Raw genomic sequence first — 15,141 nt, 5'->3', positions numbered from 1 at the left:
TCCAAGACTTGCGAATCCACGAAAAAAAGCTTCCGCGACTGTAACTTTTAAATTTTTCGTCAACGGCGACACTCATTACGAATTTATACTAAAAGCTCCACCGCAAGTGGAATCGAACACTTAAAATGAGAAAAGTTCGAAAACTATTTACATTATTTTTAGAAAGTAAACAAACCAACTTTCTAAGTTAAATGAAATATTCGTTGCGAGTTGTTTGAAATAAGTTTGCACTGTTAGTTAGCGACCTGGTTAACAAATAACAATTAGCAAATGAAGTTAACTCAAATCTCTCCTATTCACATTAAACACATGATGAATTTCTTGACAAAAAATCTTGACGAATTAAACGAGGTTCAACGACCCACAATTCAATAACTTCATAATTCCTTTTTTTGACCTGACTCAGCGCATTTTTAATCCATTCAAGGGGGTTTTTCTATTTATAAGTCATGATGCGAAGTTTTTTCGACTTCGGAGCTTTTCGGGCTATTAAAAATACTGTTAATATGCGATTGAAGCACAAGAAAACTCAGTCGTAATAAATTGGACAAAATACTAATCCGTAACTTCGTGGTTTGGTCCCTTGAGAATAAAAGTCAAATCGTGGCATCAACATTATCGGACTTCCATCAGAGAATTAAGTACGGCTCAAGTAAAGATCTAACGTGCTGGGAAATAAATAAAGACATAAAACGTGATTGTTGTTGCAACATTTGCAGAGTAGCGACTGTGACACTGGAGATTTTCCGGTATTGCAAGTTGGCGGTGGAAAATATAAATGGCTTAAGTCGAATCACGACGACTTTTTTTAGTGCTTATTACAGTTCACTGGCGTTGATGAATAAAATAGGTGGAACGGATTTTATTACCCACGAGATATAATGAAGCGAGATTTTTTCTATGACTGTGCATCTTTGCCCAAGGAACCTGCTATTGTTTTTATTTGGAACTAATTACTTACAAGTTGTTAAGATTACCAACGACCTGTAATATTTTTCTAAAATAAGCAACAAAACTGATTTATCCCCATTCCATTTTAAATCATCCTGTAGGATTAAATATGGTTCAATTTTCTATAGTTTGTCCAGGCAAAACGATTACATTTCAGATCTCCATCTTTAAAAATGGCGGAATTAAGAATTTTGAAAGATTTTCTTTTAACAAACAAATGCACATACGTTAAAAATTGTTCACCATAAAACCTTCGTCTCTGATGTCGTTTCCCACATTTTTAGTACGCACTCTAAATCTGGAAAAATATATAGGGTGTAACGTTCTAGAAAACGCAGGAATTGTATTTATAAAAATATGGAATATAAGAATTTTTTTCAATAAGTGTGATTTTTTAAATTTATACTCGCGTCATGGTCAACTAGAAAAGAAATTTAAAAAAAAACCCATATTATTGATTAATTTTACGAAAAAATTAGAACCAATTCCTTGAAACTACAACGCTAAAATGTGGAAACTATCCCCAATCGTCTTCTTTTCCAAAAAGAGTGTCTATTTTGTATACCAAAAATGCATAACTGCAAAATCGATTTTTTCCCCACAAAAATTTACCATTTTTGCCTTTTTTTTTCTTAATATACATAGCCATCTTTTCACAACAAGAAACTTAAAACAGAGTTGAAATGGTACACAAATTTCCCGTTTTAAACACGTTTTAAGTTTCATGTTGGGAAAAGAAGTCTACACATATTAAAACAAAAAACCAAAATGTAAGCCCGCCCACCCGCCCTATCTCAATTGTGATGATTTTTTAACTGCAAAATACTTATTTCTTCACAAGAAATTAAAATCATGTGTTTAAATATCGTGTTGTTCAAAGAATACTATGTATACTAAGAAATAAAATCACAATATAAAAAAAGTTTTCGATATCTCGATCTTTCAACATCTCAATTTTGGGAATCCTTAAATTGCTGATTTTTAAAATTTTCGATTTTTTAAATGTTTGATTTTCGATTCTTCAGTTTTTCGATATATATTTCAGACTTTAACATTTTCGATTTCTCCATTTTTCAGTTCTTCAATTTTACCACTTTTCAATTTTTTGATATTTTTAATTTTACGTTTTTCAGTTTTTTGTTGTTTATATTTCTCGATTTTTGGACTTCTCGGTTTTAGTTTTCAGTTTTGAATTTTTCGGTTTTAAAAATTTTTGGTTTTTCGATTTTTCAATTTCCCGATTTATCGATATTTCGACGTTTCGAATTTTCGATTGTTCAATTTTTCGTATGGGCTATTTCGACTTCCCGACTTCTCAATCTTTTCATGTTTTGATTTTTGGATGTCTCGGTTTTTTGATTTTTCGGCTTCTCCATTTTTAGATTTTACGATTAAACTCCACCCCTCGGTTTACGACGAATAAAAAAAAATCGCCCGAATAGAGATAGGGCGGGTGGGCGGGGCTTATATTTTGGCATTTTTTTTTTTTTCTTAATATACATAGCCATCTTTCCACAACAAGAAACTTATGGTAGGTACATTTTTACAAGGAAATGTGGATTCTGAAATTATGGGGCGGAGCTTGATTGCAAAATCGATATTTCCCTACAAAAATTTACCTTTTTAAATATGATTTAACTTTCTTGTTGCGAAAGGAAGACTACGTTTATTAAGACAAACAGGCAAAATATAAACCCCGCCCACCCGCCCTATCTCAATTGTGATGAATTTTTCATTCATTGTCACACTGAGGGGCAGAGCATAATTGCAAGATCGATATTTCCCTACAAAAATTTACCTTTTTACATATTATTTAATTTCCTTATTGTGAAAAGAAGACTACATTTATTAAGATAAACAGGCAAAATATAAGCCCCGCCCACCCGCCCTATCTCAATCGTGATGAATTTTTCATTCATTGTCACACTGAGGGGCGGAGCATAATTGCAAAATCGATATTTCCCTACAAAAATGTACCTTTTTAAATATTATTTAATTTCCTTATTGTGAAAAGAAGACTACATTTATTAAAATAAACAGGCAAAATATAAGCCCCGCCCACCCGCCCTATCTCAGTTGTGATAAATTTTTCATTCATTGTCACACTAAGGGGCGGAGCATAATTGCAAAATCGATATTTCCCTACAAAAATTTACCTTTTTAAATATGATTCAACTTTCTTGTTATGAAAAGGAGGCAACAGTTATTAAGATAAAAAGACAAAATATAAGCCCCGCCCACCCGCCCTATCTCAATTGTGATGAATTTTTCGTTCATTGTCACACTAAGGGGCGGAGCATAATTGCAAAACTGATATTTCCCTACAAAAATTTACCTTTTTAAATATGATTTAACTTTCTTGTTGCGAAAGGAAGACTACGTTTATTAAGATAAACAGGCAAAATATAAGCCCCGCCCAATCTCAATTGTGATGAATTTTTTATTCATTGTCACACCGAGGGGCGGAGCATAATTGCAAAATCGATATTTCCCTACAAAAATTTACCTTTTTAAATATGATTTAATTTTCTTGTTGTGAAAAGAAGACTACATTTATTACGATAAAAAGACCAAATATAAGCTCCACCCACCCGCCCTATCTCAATAGTGATGAAATTTTCATTCATTGTCACACCAAGGGGCGGAGCATAATTGCAAAATCGATATTTCCCTACAAAAATTTACCTTTTCAAATATGATTTATCTTCTTGTTGTGAAAAGAAGACTATATTTATGAAGATAAAAAAGCAAAATATAAGCCCCGCCCACCCGCCCTATCTCAATTGTGATGAATTTTTCATGCACTGTCACACTAAGGGGCGGAGCATAATTGCAAAATTGATATTTCCCTACAAAAATTTACCTTTTTAAATATGATTTAACTTTCTTGTTGCGAAAGGAAGACTACGTTTATTAAGATAAACAGGCAAAATATAAGCCCCGCCCACCCGCCCTATCTCAATTGTGATGAATTTTTCATTCATTGTCACACTAAAAGGCGGAGCATAATTGCAAAATCGATATTTCCCTACAAAAATTTACCTTTTTAGATATGATTTAACTTTCTTGTTGTGAAAAGAAGAATACATTTATTAAAAAAACACGCAAAATATAAGCCCCGCCCACCCACCCTATCTCATTTTTAATTCATTGTCACACTAAGGGGCGGAGCATAATTGGATAATCGATATCTCCCTACAAAAATTTATCTTTTTAAATATGACTTAACTTTCTTGTCGTGAAAAGGAGGCTACATTTATTAAGAAAAATATGAACGCTCAAAACAAATTCTAATAAGGCCCAGAATTGAAAAGTTATTTTCTATTCTATTAGAAAAAGAGAAAAATATACAGGGTGAGTCACTAAACGCGCGGTCCTCGATATATTAGAGACAGAAAAAAGTCAAGGATCAAAGTTGTACCGTTCTTTGAGGACTAACCTCTTAAATTATTCTTAACTATACCAAGTGTTCTGGTTTTAAGGCGTAACATACAAGTTGATTTTTGAAATTCAGATGCGACGTTGCCACGTTATTCCAATTTTCTTGAAATTTTTTAAGAGTGGACGGGTTAATAAAAAATCGCCGTAGGGTTGTTTTTAAGTCTAGATTACAATATTTTGTGGAGAAATAAATAAAGCTATGTGCTTTATTGTGGTATCAACTAAATCAAATTTTAATACATAGTGTTTATAAAAAATTCTAAAACTTCACAATTTTCAAATACCGATATTTCAGTTTTTCCAATGGAACAGCCTGTATTTTGTTACAGTATTTTATACTCTTCCAATATCAAAAAATAGAAAAATCGAGAAATTGAAACATCAAAGAATTGAGATATTGAAAATTTGAGAAATCGAAATATCTAAAATTCAAAAGTGAAAATCGAAAATTGAAGGTTAAAATATTGAAAATCGAAACATCGAATTATGGAAAAATCGAGAATTCGAAAAATTGAAAAATTTTAAAACCTAAAAATTGAAAAATCGTAAAAACGAAAAATCAAATTTTAAAAAGTAAAAATCGGGAAATCGAGAGAACGAAAAATTGAAGACCGAAATATTCAAAAATACGTAGAAATCGAAAAGTCGAACAATCTAGATATTAAAAAATGGAAAAACCGAGAAATCAAAAAATCGAGAAGGAATCTTAGCATTGAAAATTCCAGAAATCGAGAAGTCGGAAAATTCCAAAAATTGAGGAAATACTGAAAAATCGAATAAACGAAAAATCAAAATTCAAAAAGTAAAAATCGAGAAAACGAAGGATTGAAAAACCGACAAATCTAAAACAAAGAAGTCAACAAAATCGGAAGTCGGGATATCGAAACATCAAAAAATTGAAAAATCTAAAAATTAAAAATCCAAACATCGAAAAATCGAAAAACTGTACAATTTAAAAAACGAAAAATCGAGAAATCTAAAAATTCAAAAATGAAACAGAAATTGGAAAATTGAAAAATGGATTAGAGACGTAGTAAAAAATAGCAGTAACTATGAACTTGAAAATAGAAAAGACAACAAGAATAGAATAAGATCCAGCATAAAAAAAATTAAATATTCACATACTTGAAAATTGTAATAATTAAAACATTTTTTAATGAACAGTCTGTATATGAAAATTTAATCTCATTTACACCACAATAAATTATGTACTTTTTCATTATCTGTCCACAATATTGTAATACAGATTTTAAAAATACATAGCTCTATTGTGATTTTTTTGAACCCTTCCATTGCTATAAATTTCAAAAAAATTGGAATAACCTGGCAACGTCGCATCGTAATTTCAAAAATAAACTGCGGTTGCAAAGCTTAAGGAAAGCTCAATTAAAATAATATCTAATGATATATAGGGGGTAACCATACAATTTTGGTCTTTTTTCTTTCTTTTTTTTCTATTTTAAGTAAAAACTCCCGAAGTTGAATTACTGCTAGCGGTCACTGTTGCAAATTACCCGATTCCAGCCAAATACGGCGACTAGCGGTGCGGTTTCCATGGCAACGGTCTAAATGAGTCATGATTTGGCCTCCGCTTTTATCGAGACTTTACCAACGATATATCCAAGACACAACATCTTAAGATAGATACATTTGATACAAATGGAACGAGATAAAAAAAATTGTTCTGATTATTATGACACAAACTTCAGGATAATTTTTTAAAATATTTAAAATTACTATTTAGCAATGTCCAATTGTCCAGAGTATTTGTAGACGTTGCAGTTTTTGGCATCAGCCGCCCTTGAGAACTACCCGAAAACATTTTTTCGGTAAAAAATTTATAATTTTAGAACTATATAATTTGAAGCGATACATAAAACGTAGGTATTTATTATCAGATTAATTATAATTAATCTGATGATACTAGTACTTGGTAAGATAAGACTGATTTTGGCAAATGACAAGAAAGTTACATCGCAATTATTCTATTCAGTTTTAAATTTTTTTCGAAAAATTTTGGATGTCTAGGGTGAAAATTCGACACGGATTCACACACCAGACAGAAGACAGACGGAAATGGGAGACCACTTTTTTCGTACTCTAGAGGTCATGACACGTCGAGAAAATATGAAAGTGGCAATTCGGCCGATGGACTCGATTACTATACATACTTCCTTAGCTCGGGAAGTAAAAATGTACAATTTTGGTGTGTTTAGATTTCGATTTAGATTCACGAGATTCTTGTTGTCTTGTGTTCTACTTTGTCCCTTCTCAAGGTTTTCAACAAATTCTACTGAGAGTTTCTTTTTATAGAGATTTTAATCATTTTGAAAATTCTGACTTCGTTTTCTAAAATTCAAAACTATTTTTAAATTTTTGAGATTTTTTTTGAAGAGGTAAGATCAAAATGAGGAGAAAATCGCTCGAAGATCGCTGACAGATCATTTGTTCCATCAAAATATAGCGATTCTAGAAAACTAATATGCCTAAATCATGGTACTATCTACATTTTTTAAGTCAATGTTTCAAAATTTTATACTTCAAAATGCTAGACTCTGGTCGCCTCAGATTACAATTTTCTTTTCTAGTGTTTCAAAATTGTGTCTCAATGTTCAACTTTTGTTTCCTCTTTTTTGGAATTTTGACGATTTTATGTAAACACATCAAAAATTTTGAGTGAAAAATTCACAATTTTAATCTCCTGGGATTTTGATTTAGACTCTGGAAATTCTTGAGCTTGTGTCTTAAAATTCGACTTTAAAGTTTCAGGATCTTTTCCACAAATTCTGCTGACAGTTTTTTTTTAATATGGATTTTAAATCATTTTGAATATTTTGGCTTCGTTTTTTCCCAATTCAAAAGATATTCTTACATTTTTGAAGATCTTTTTTTTTGAAAAAGCAAGAGCCAAAATGTCTAGAAGATCTCTAAAAGATTACTGACAATTGATTTGTTCCATCAAGCTGTAGCGATACTAGAAAACTAATATGCCTAAATCGTAGTACTATCTACATTTTTTAAGTCAATGTTTCAAAATTTTATACTTCAAAATGCTGAATTTTAGATGACGATTTTGTTTCAATTCTGTGAACACTTGTTAAATTTAAAGGGTGTTAAACTGAAAATTTCCATAGTAACGAGTTAAATTGGTAAATATGATTGACCGTTTATTTTTACTAACCTTTAAATTTTAATACATTTTGATACAGAATTTTGCCTTTAGTATCTTAAGATAGTATCTCAACGATTATTTTTTTTTTTAGAATTTTGACGATTTTTTGACTGAAAAATCTACAATTTTAGTCCCTTAAGATTTTGATTTGTCGTCTCGAGATTCTCGAGGGCGCGTCTTAACGTTCAACTTGGTCCCTTCTCAAAATTTTCAAGAATTTCAACTAGAAAGTTTTTTTTTTTAATATCCAGAAGTCGAAAAGTCGGAAAATGAAAAAATCGAAATATTGAAAAATCCCAAAACTGAAGGATATGTCGAAAAATTGAGAAATTAAAAAATTGGAAAATTGGGAAATCGAAAAACCAAAAACGCAAAGTCAAAAAATTGAAAAATCGAAAACTTGAAGAGCTGAAAAATCGAAACGAAATGGGAAAATGAAAAATAGATGAATTAAGAAATCCGAAAACTGAAAATTTAGCGACGTCAAAATTTGAAAAATTGAAAAATAGAATTACTGAAAAACTGAAAAATCAAAAAATTGAGAAATCCAAATATCACAAAATCAAAAAATAAAAATTCGAAAATCTAAAATTTAAAGATCGAAAACCTTTCAATTTCCCAATTTTCCAATTTTTTTCGTTTACTTTGGGATTTTTCACTTTTTCGATTCTCCAATTTTTATTCTATTTTCTTGAGTTTTCAGTTCTTCTATATTTCAATTTTTCAATTTTCGGAATTTTTAAATTTTCGATTTTCCAATTTATTTTTTCATTTTTCCATTCTCCAATTTTTCGATGTTTCGAAATTATGTAAATAAGACAAAATCGAAAAATCGAAAACTTAAAAAATGAAAAAATTGATAAATCGGTAGATTGAACAATGAAAATATCGAAACATCTGAATTCGGAAAATTAAAAAATTAAAATATAGATGAATTGATAATTCGAGAAATCGAAAAATCTAGAATTTTAAAAACTGAAATATTAAAATATCGAAAAGTTGAATTACTGAGAAATCGTAACAGTCGAAAAAATAAAAAATCCAAAGTTTAAGAAACCAAAAGCTGAAAATCCAAAAAAAAGTCGAAAAATCAAAAAATCCAGAAGTCGAAATGTCGGAAAATGAAAAAATCGAAATATTGAAAAATCCCAAAACTGAAGGATATGTCCAAAAATTGAGAAATTAAAAAATTGGAAAATTGGGAAATCGAAGAACCAAAAACGCAAACTCAAAAAATTGAAAAATCGAAAACTTGAAGACCTGAAAAATCGAAACAAAATGGGAAAATGAAAAATAGATGAATTAAGAAATCCGAAAACTGAAAATTTAGCGACGTCAAAATTTGAAAAATTGAAAAATAGAATTACTGAAGAACTGAAAAATCAAAAAAATCAGAAATCCAAATATCACAAAATCAAAAAATAAAAATTCGAAAATCTAAAATTTAAAGATCGGAAACCTTTCAATTTCCCAATTTTCCAATTTTTTTCGTTTACTTTGGGATTTTTCACTTTAAATTTTTATTCTATTTTCTTGAGTTTTCAGTTCTTCTATATTTCAATTTTTCAATTTTCGGAATTTTTTTTCCATTCTCCAATTTTTCGATGTTTCGAAATTATGTAAATAAGACAAAATCGAAAAATCGAAAACTTAAAAAATGGAAAAATTGATAAATCGGTAGATTGAACAATGAAAATATCGAAACATCTGAATTCGGAAAATTAAAAAATTAAAATATAGATGAATTGATAATCATTTTGAAGATCCTGATGTCGTTTTTCAAAATTGAAAACATCTTTTTCGAATTTTGAGACCTTTTCTTTGAAGAGATGAGATCAGATTTAGAATATGCCAACGAGAAAAAATCCAAAATGTAAAAGAACGTCGCTCGAACTAAACCAAGCATCCATTCCACAACCCGTCTGACATAAATCAGACCTCTCCTTCACCTCGTACGTCTACGTCACCAATAATTATTATTGTGGAGTTAAAAAATTTCTGCTGACTTTCGAGTAATATGGTAGGTAGTTCTAAGTTATGTATAATCAATTACTCACAAAATTTACTAATAATGCTGCCCCTACAAAAATGTCGATAAGGTTTATCTATACACATCTTTGTATTATTAATTGTATAGTTACATCAGGTTATGGGTGCAACAATTTTATCAATTTTAAAATCTAGAGTATATCGAAAGTCGCACATGTCCAATCTAAATCTTCAGATTGACCTGCCAATAATAATTTCACTGGCGGAGTCTAATTCAGATAAAATTTATAAGCAAGATGATAATGATACTAATGAATAAGTGTTTTGTAGACTTAACCTCAATTTATTTGTCAAAAAAACTCTCCCTAGACAATGTTGTCGGTTTCGTGGTCCTTTAATTTTTCGAATGGATAAAAAATATATATCATAATGAATTTATCGTCAATAAAAAATGTGACGACTTCCAGTCCTCCAGTGCTTTAATTACGCTCTAAACTCCATCGCAATTTCCACGATTCCAAGTCTCTCGCCCATCCCAGCCCCCGGCATTCCGCCGCTCCACGCCCCTACACACATTCCCACTCTCGCTCCAGCCATGTCCTTTTTCGTCCCTCGACATCTCCATTAGTGCGTGCCGCCGAGCGTAACCTGCGTACGTTTGTGCATCGCGGCAATCCCGCAATCAATCTGTCCGGCCTTAAGGCGCACAAATAACGAAACGTGTGTGTGCCGGCCGTAATCCAGAGATGACGCAGGGCGCGCGCTGCGATACCATCGCCGTCGGATGACCACACGCAGAGAGAGAGCTCAAGCCCGGCTCCGCTTCTGCTTGCTTGCCCCACTTCACACACGCAGCCCCGACCTGTTGATCCTCGTGCTCGCTCCTCCACAACGTGCTCGGATCGCTGCAATTCGCCGGCTTCGGCCTGCCGCCTGCATCAGTATTCGCGACGCGGCACAGACCAAATTGCTTTTTAATGCGGAAAGTTACCCGATCGGGGTGTATTGTCCATGGCCCAGACGGCCACCACGTCTGCGGTTTATGGACGGGGGAGCGCGGCCGCTTGAGACCGGACGAATTTTTTGATTCTGGCTTTTGGAGGGGAAAATGTCTGTGGGAAACGATGTTTTGACGATGAGAGTGGGGGTGGTTGGTTTAGTAAAGGGACGCATACACAGGTGTGAGTCAAGCTTGACAAACAATAAAGTAATATGGCAAGTTTTGTCTACTAGAGGTCGCTATTTGAACTTATGTTGTCAAGTTTCGCCACAAAGTTAAATGAAGATTTTCGGTATTTTTATTTTCTTTATGTTCTCTTAATGTCAATTCAAACGCACCACAAAATTTGATACAATCTAGAATTTACGATCCAATGTAATGTTTTTTTTATGTTTCTTTTGTGATTTGTCGGTCATTGACCAATTGATTCCATGGACAAGCCGCCACTGCTCTCGCTAATCCAGTGCTGGTTGTCTTCGCTGTAATAATGACAGTTCTACGTACTTGTAAACTCCACCATTATTTGAAAATTTTGCTTCAAAAACAAAAAGAACCAAATCATAAAATTTGCGACACAAATTCTGATGTTCTCTAAAAAAGTTGAAAATGATTAATCTTTTAGAATGATTTGTGGGTTTCAGTTCTTGGATTAGTGTTAAATGACAAAGATGAAGTGAAATAAACTTGATCTGAAAAAGGCAATTCGGCTTCAATTCAAACGTAACCTCCAAGTCTTTAATATCAACAAGCTAAACAAATACTACTATGTACTTAAAAAAACCAGTTAGTTCTGTCTGAACTTGGTTACGATTCGCTGCGACGGTCGACAACATTCAATTTTACCTTTGAAAATTATCTCATATCAAGTTTAAAAATTGTTATTATTTATTCCTTAATATGTTATTAGCTTATACTATGTACTTAGTAATTACAACACATAATGCAGAAAAGCTTAGTTGCTTTGGATTCGTCGTTTACGAGATTTGTCCAAAGAAAAATTTATTCTCATAAATTACAGTCGACAGAAGTGCTAAGTAATATTTTATGACGTTGTATTTATAATAAGGAACTTTCTTAATAAATATGACACTTTTCTCATTAATTTTAGAAGTGTTTTAAATCTTAGATTCTACCTCTTGTCAAAATAGAATTCAATTCCCATTTTACAATAAATAAAGAAAATAGTCAGCGAAATAGAGAAAAAAGGTGGGCGGGGCTGAATTTAGCTTTTTCTAAAGAGTCTTACAAGCAAGCAATAGGCCCGTCCATCTAGCCCCTCTTCATTTCAATGACTACTCTTATTGTTCAGTCTTATCTTAGCAAGCACTGGCCCCGCCCACCCGCCCTCTATTTTATTAGGGAGTATGTCATTTGTCAAAATTAGTCTTATTTTAGCAAATACTAGGCCCGCCCACCCACACTCTATTATTTTTTTTGGATATGTAATGTGCCAAAATCAGGCTTAATCTTAGCAAGTACAAATGTACTGTAATTGTAAATCGAAAAACTGCAAAATCTAAAAATTGAAACAATTTAGTAAACATTAAATTGTATTAAAAAAATGTAATCCTAGATTTAATAATATATTTATCAACATAAAATCGAACTTCCGCTCTTCAGACCCAATAAGAATGAACCATCAAAACGGAATAGGGATTGGTGGGCGGGGCCTTTTACTTTCACTTTGTTTAAATCTTAGATTCCACCTCTTGTCAAAATAAAATTCAATTCCCAGTTTACAATAAATAGAGAATGAATTTAGCTTTTTTCTACAAGTCTACCACTTACTCCCTCTTCATTTCAATGACTACTCTTAATATTGTTCCGTTCTATCTTAGCAAGTACTAGCCCCGCCCACCCGCCCTCTATTTTTTTAGAGACTAGTGATTTGCCAAAATCAGTCTTATCTTAGTAAGTACTAACGAAAAATTGTAAATCGAAAAATGGAAGATTTTAAAAATTGAAACCTCGTGAAATTGCTGATCGAAAAATTCCAAAATCTAAAAATTGAAAGCATTTAGTAAAAAATAAATTGTGTTTAAAAAATGTAATCCTAGATTTTATTATTTATCAATATTAAATCCAACTTCTGTTTTTCAGAACCAATAAGAATGAATGATCAAAACGGAATAGGGTTGAGTGGGCGGGGCCACTTTTACTTTGTTTTAAATCTTAGATTCTGCCTCTTGTCAAAATAAAATTCAATTTCCATTTTGCAATAAATACAGAAAATAGTCAGTGAAATAGAGAAAAAAGGTGGGTGGGGCTGAATCAAACATTTTTCAAAAGAGTCTTACAAGGCCCGCCCATCTACCCCCTCTTCATTTCAATGACTACTCTTAATATTGTCTAGTCTTATCTTAGCAAATACTAGCCCCGCCCACCCGCCCTCTATTTTTTTAGGGAGTATGTTATTTGCCAAAATTAGTCTTATCTTAGTAAAAACTAGGCCCGCCCACCCGCCCTCTATTTTTTTAGAGGCAAGTGATTTGCCAAAATCAGTCTGATCTTAGCAAGTACAAAATGAAAAAATGAAAAATTGTAAAACGAAAAATGGAAGAAATGAAAAATTGCAAAATTAAAAATTGAAAACTCGTGTGACTGCTGATCGAAAATTTGCAAAATCTAAAAACTGAAACTATTTAGTAAAAAATAAATTGTATTTAAAAAATGCAATCCTAGATTTTATTATTTATCAATATTAAATCCAACTTCTGTTTTTCAGAACCAATAAGAATGAATGATCAAAACGGAATAGGGTTGGGTGGGCGGGGGGGCCACTTTTACTTTGTTTTAAATCTTAGATTATACCTCTTGTCAAAATAAAATTCAATTTCCATTTTGCAATAAATACAGAAAATAGTCAGTGAAATAGAGAAAAAAGGTGGGTGGGGCTGAATCACAAGCATTTTTCCAAAGAGTCTTACAAGGCCCGCCCATCTACCCCCTATTTATTTCAATGACTACTCTTAATATTGTCCAATCGTATATTAGCAAATAATAGCCCCGCCCACCCGCCCTCTATTTTGTTAGAGAGTATGTCATTTGCCAAAATCAGTCTTGTCTTAGCAAGTACCAATAAAAAAATGAAAAACTGAAAACTCTTGAAATTGCTGATCGAAAAATTGCAAAATCTAAAAATTGCAACTATTTAGTAAAAAATAAATTGTATTTCAAAAATGTAATCCTAGATTCTATTATTTATCAATATAAAATCCAACGTCCGTTGTTCAGAACCAATAAGAATGAACCATCAAAACGGAATAGGAGTGGGTGGGGGGGCCACTTTTACTTTGTTTTAAATCTTAGATTCTACCTCTCGTCAAAATAAAATTCAAATCCCATTTTACAATAAATACAGAAAATAGTCAGTGAAATAGAGAAAAAAGGTGGGCGGAGCCGAGTTTAACTTTTTTCTACAGTCTTATAAGCAAGCATTAGGCCCGCCCACCTACCCCCTCTTCATTTCAATGACTACTCTTAATAATGTTCAGTCTTATCTTAGCAAATACTAGGCCCGCCCACCCGCCCACTATATTTTTTAAAGACTAGTGATTTGCCAAAATCAGTCTTATCTTAGCAAGTACTAACAAAAAATTAAAAATTGAGAAGTCGAAAAATTGCAAAATCTAAAAATTGCAACTATTTAGTAAAAAATAAATTGTATTTCAAAAATGTAATACTAGATTCTATTATTTGTCAATATAAAATCCAACTTCCGTTTTTCAGAACCATTAAGACTGAACTATCAAAACGGACTAGCGGTGGGTGGGCGGGGCCACTTTTACTTTGTTTTAAATCTTGGATTCTACAACTTGTCAAAATCAGTCAGTGAAAGAGAGAAAAGAGGTGGACGGGACTGAGTTTAACTTTTTTCGAAAGAGTCTTATAGGCAAGCAGTAGCCCCGCCCTCCCACCCTCCATTTTATTAGGGAGTATGTGATTTGCCAAAATTAGTCTTATCTTAGCAAAGACTAGGTCCGCCCACCCGCCCTCTATTTTTTTAGAGGCTAGTGATTTGCCAAAATCAGTCTTAACAAAAACTGAAAAACTAAAAAATTGCAACGCGAAAAATCGAAGAAATGAAAAACTGAAAAATTAAAAATTGAGAAGTCGTGAAATTGCTCATCGAAAAATTGCATAATCTAAAAAATTGAAACAATTTAGTAAACATTAAATTGTATTAAAAAAATGTAATCCTAGATTCAATCATGTATTTATCAATATAAAATCCAACTTCCGTTCTTCAGAGCCAATAAGAATGAACTATCAAAAAGGACTAGGGGCGGGTGGACGGGGCCACTTTTACTTTGTTTTAAATCTTGGATCCTACAACTTGTCAAAATCAGTCAGCGAAATAGAGAAAAGAGGTGGACGGGACTGAGTTTAACTTTTTTCTAAAGAGTCTTATAGGCAAGCAGTAGCCCCGCCCACCCGCCCTCTATTTTATTAGGGAGCATGTGATTTGCCAAAATTAGTCTTATCTTAGCAAATACTAGGCCCGCCCACCCGCCCTCTATTTTTTTAGAGGCTAGTGATTTGCCAAAATCAGTCTTAACAAAAAATGAAAAACTGAAAAATTGCAAAG

At 32.4% G+C, this 15,141-nt stretch overlaps 1 protein-coding gene across 5 annotated transcripts in view; it reads right to left on the bottom strand.

Moving 5' to 3' along the window:
• LOC135128634 (LIM domain-binding protein 2) overlaps positions 1-15,141 on the bottom strand; it is a 187,085-nt gene that overhangs the window by 29,281 nt on the left and 142,663 nt on the right. The gene's annotated exons all lie outside the window — the stretch shown is intronic.

The sequence above is a fragment of the Zophobas morio genome, unplaced genomic scaffold, assembly GCF_036711695.1.
Source record: "Zophobas morio isolate AGI-343-1 ecotype UQ-CSIRO unplaced genomic scaffold, CSIRO_AGI_Zmor_V1 ptg000014l, whole genome shotgun sequence".
Classification (NCBI taxonomy): domain Eukaryota; kingdom Metazoa; phylum Arthropoda; class Insecta; order Coleoptera; family Tenebrionidae; genus Zophobas; species Zophobas morio.
The sequence above is the reverse complement of the archived record's forward strand: the minus strand, read 5'-3'. Positions and strand labels throughout refer to the sequence as shown.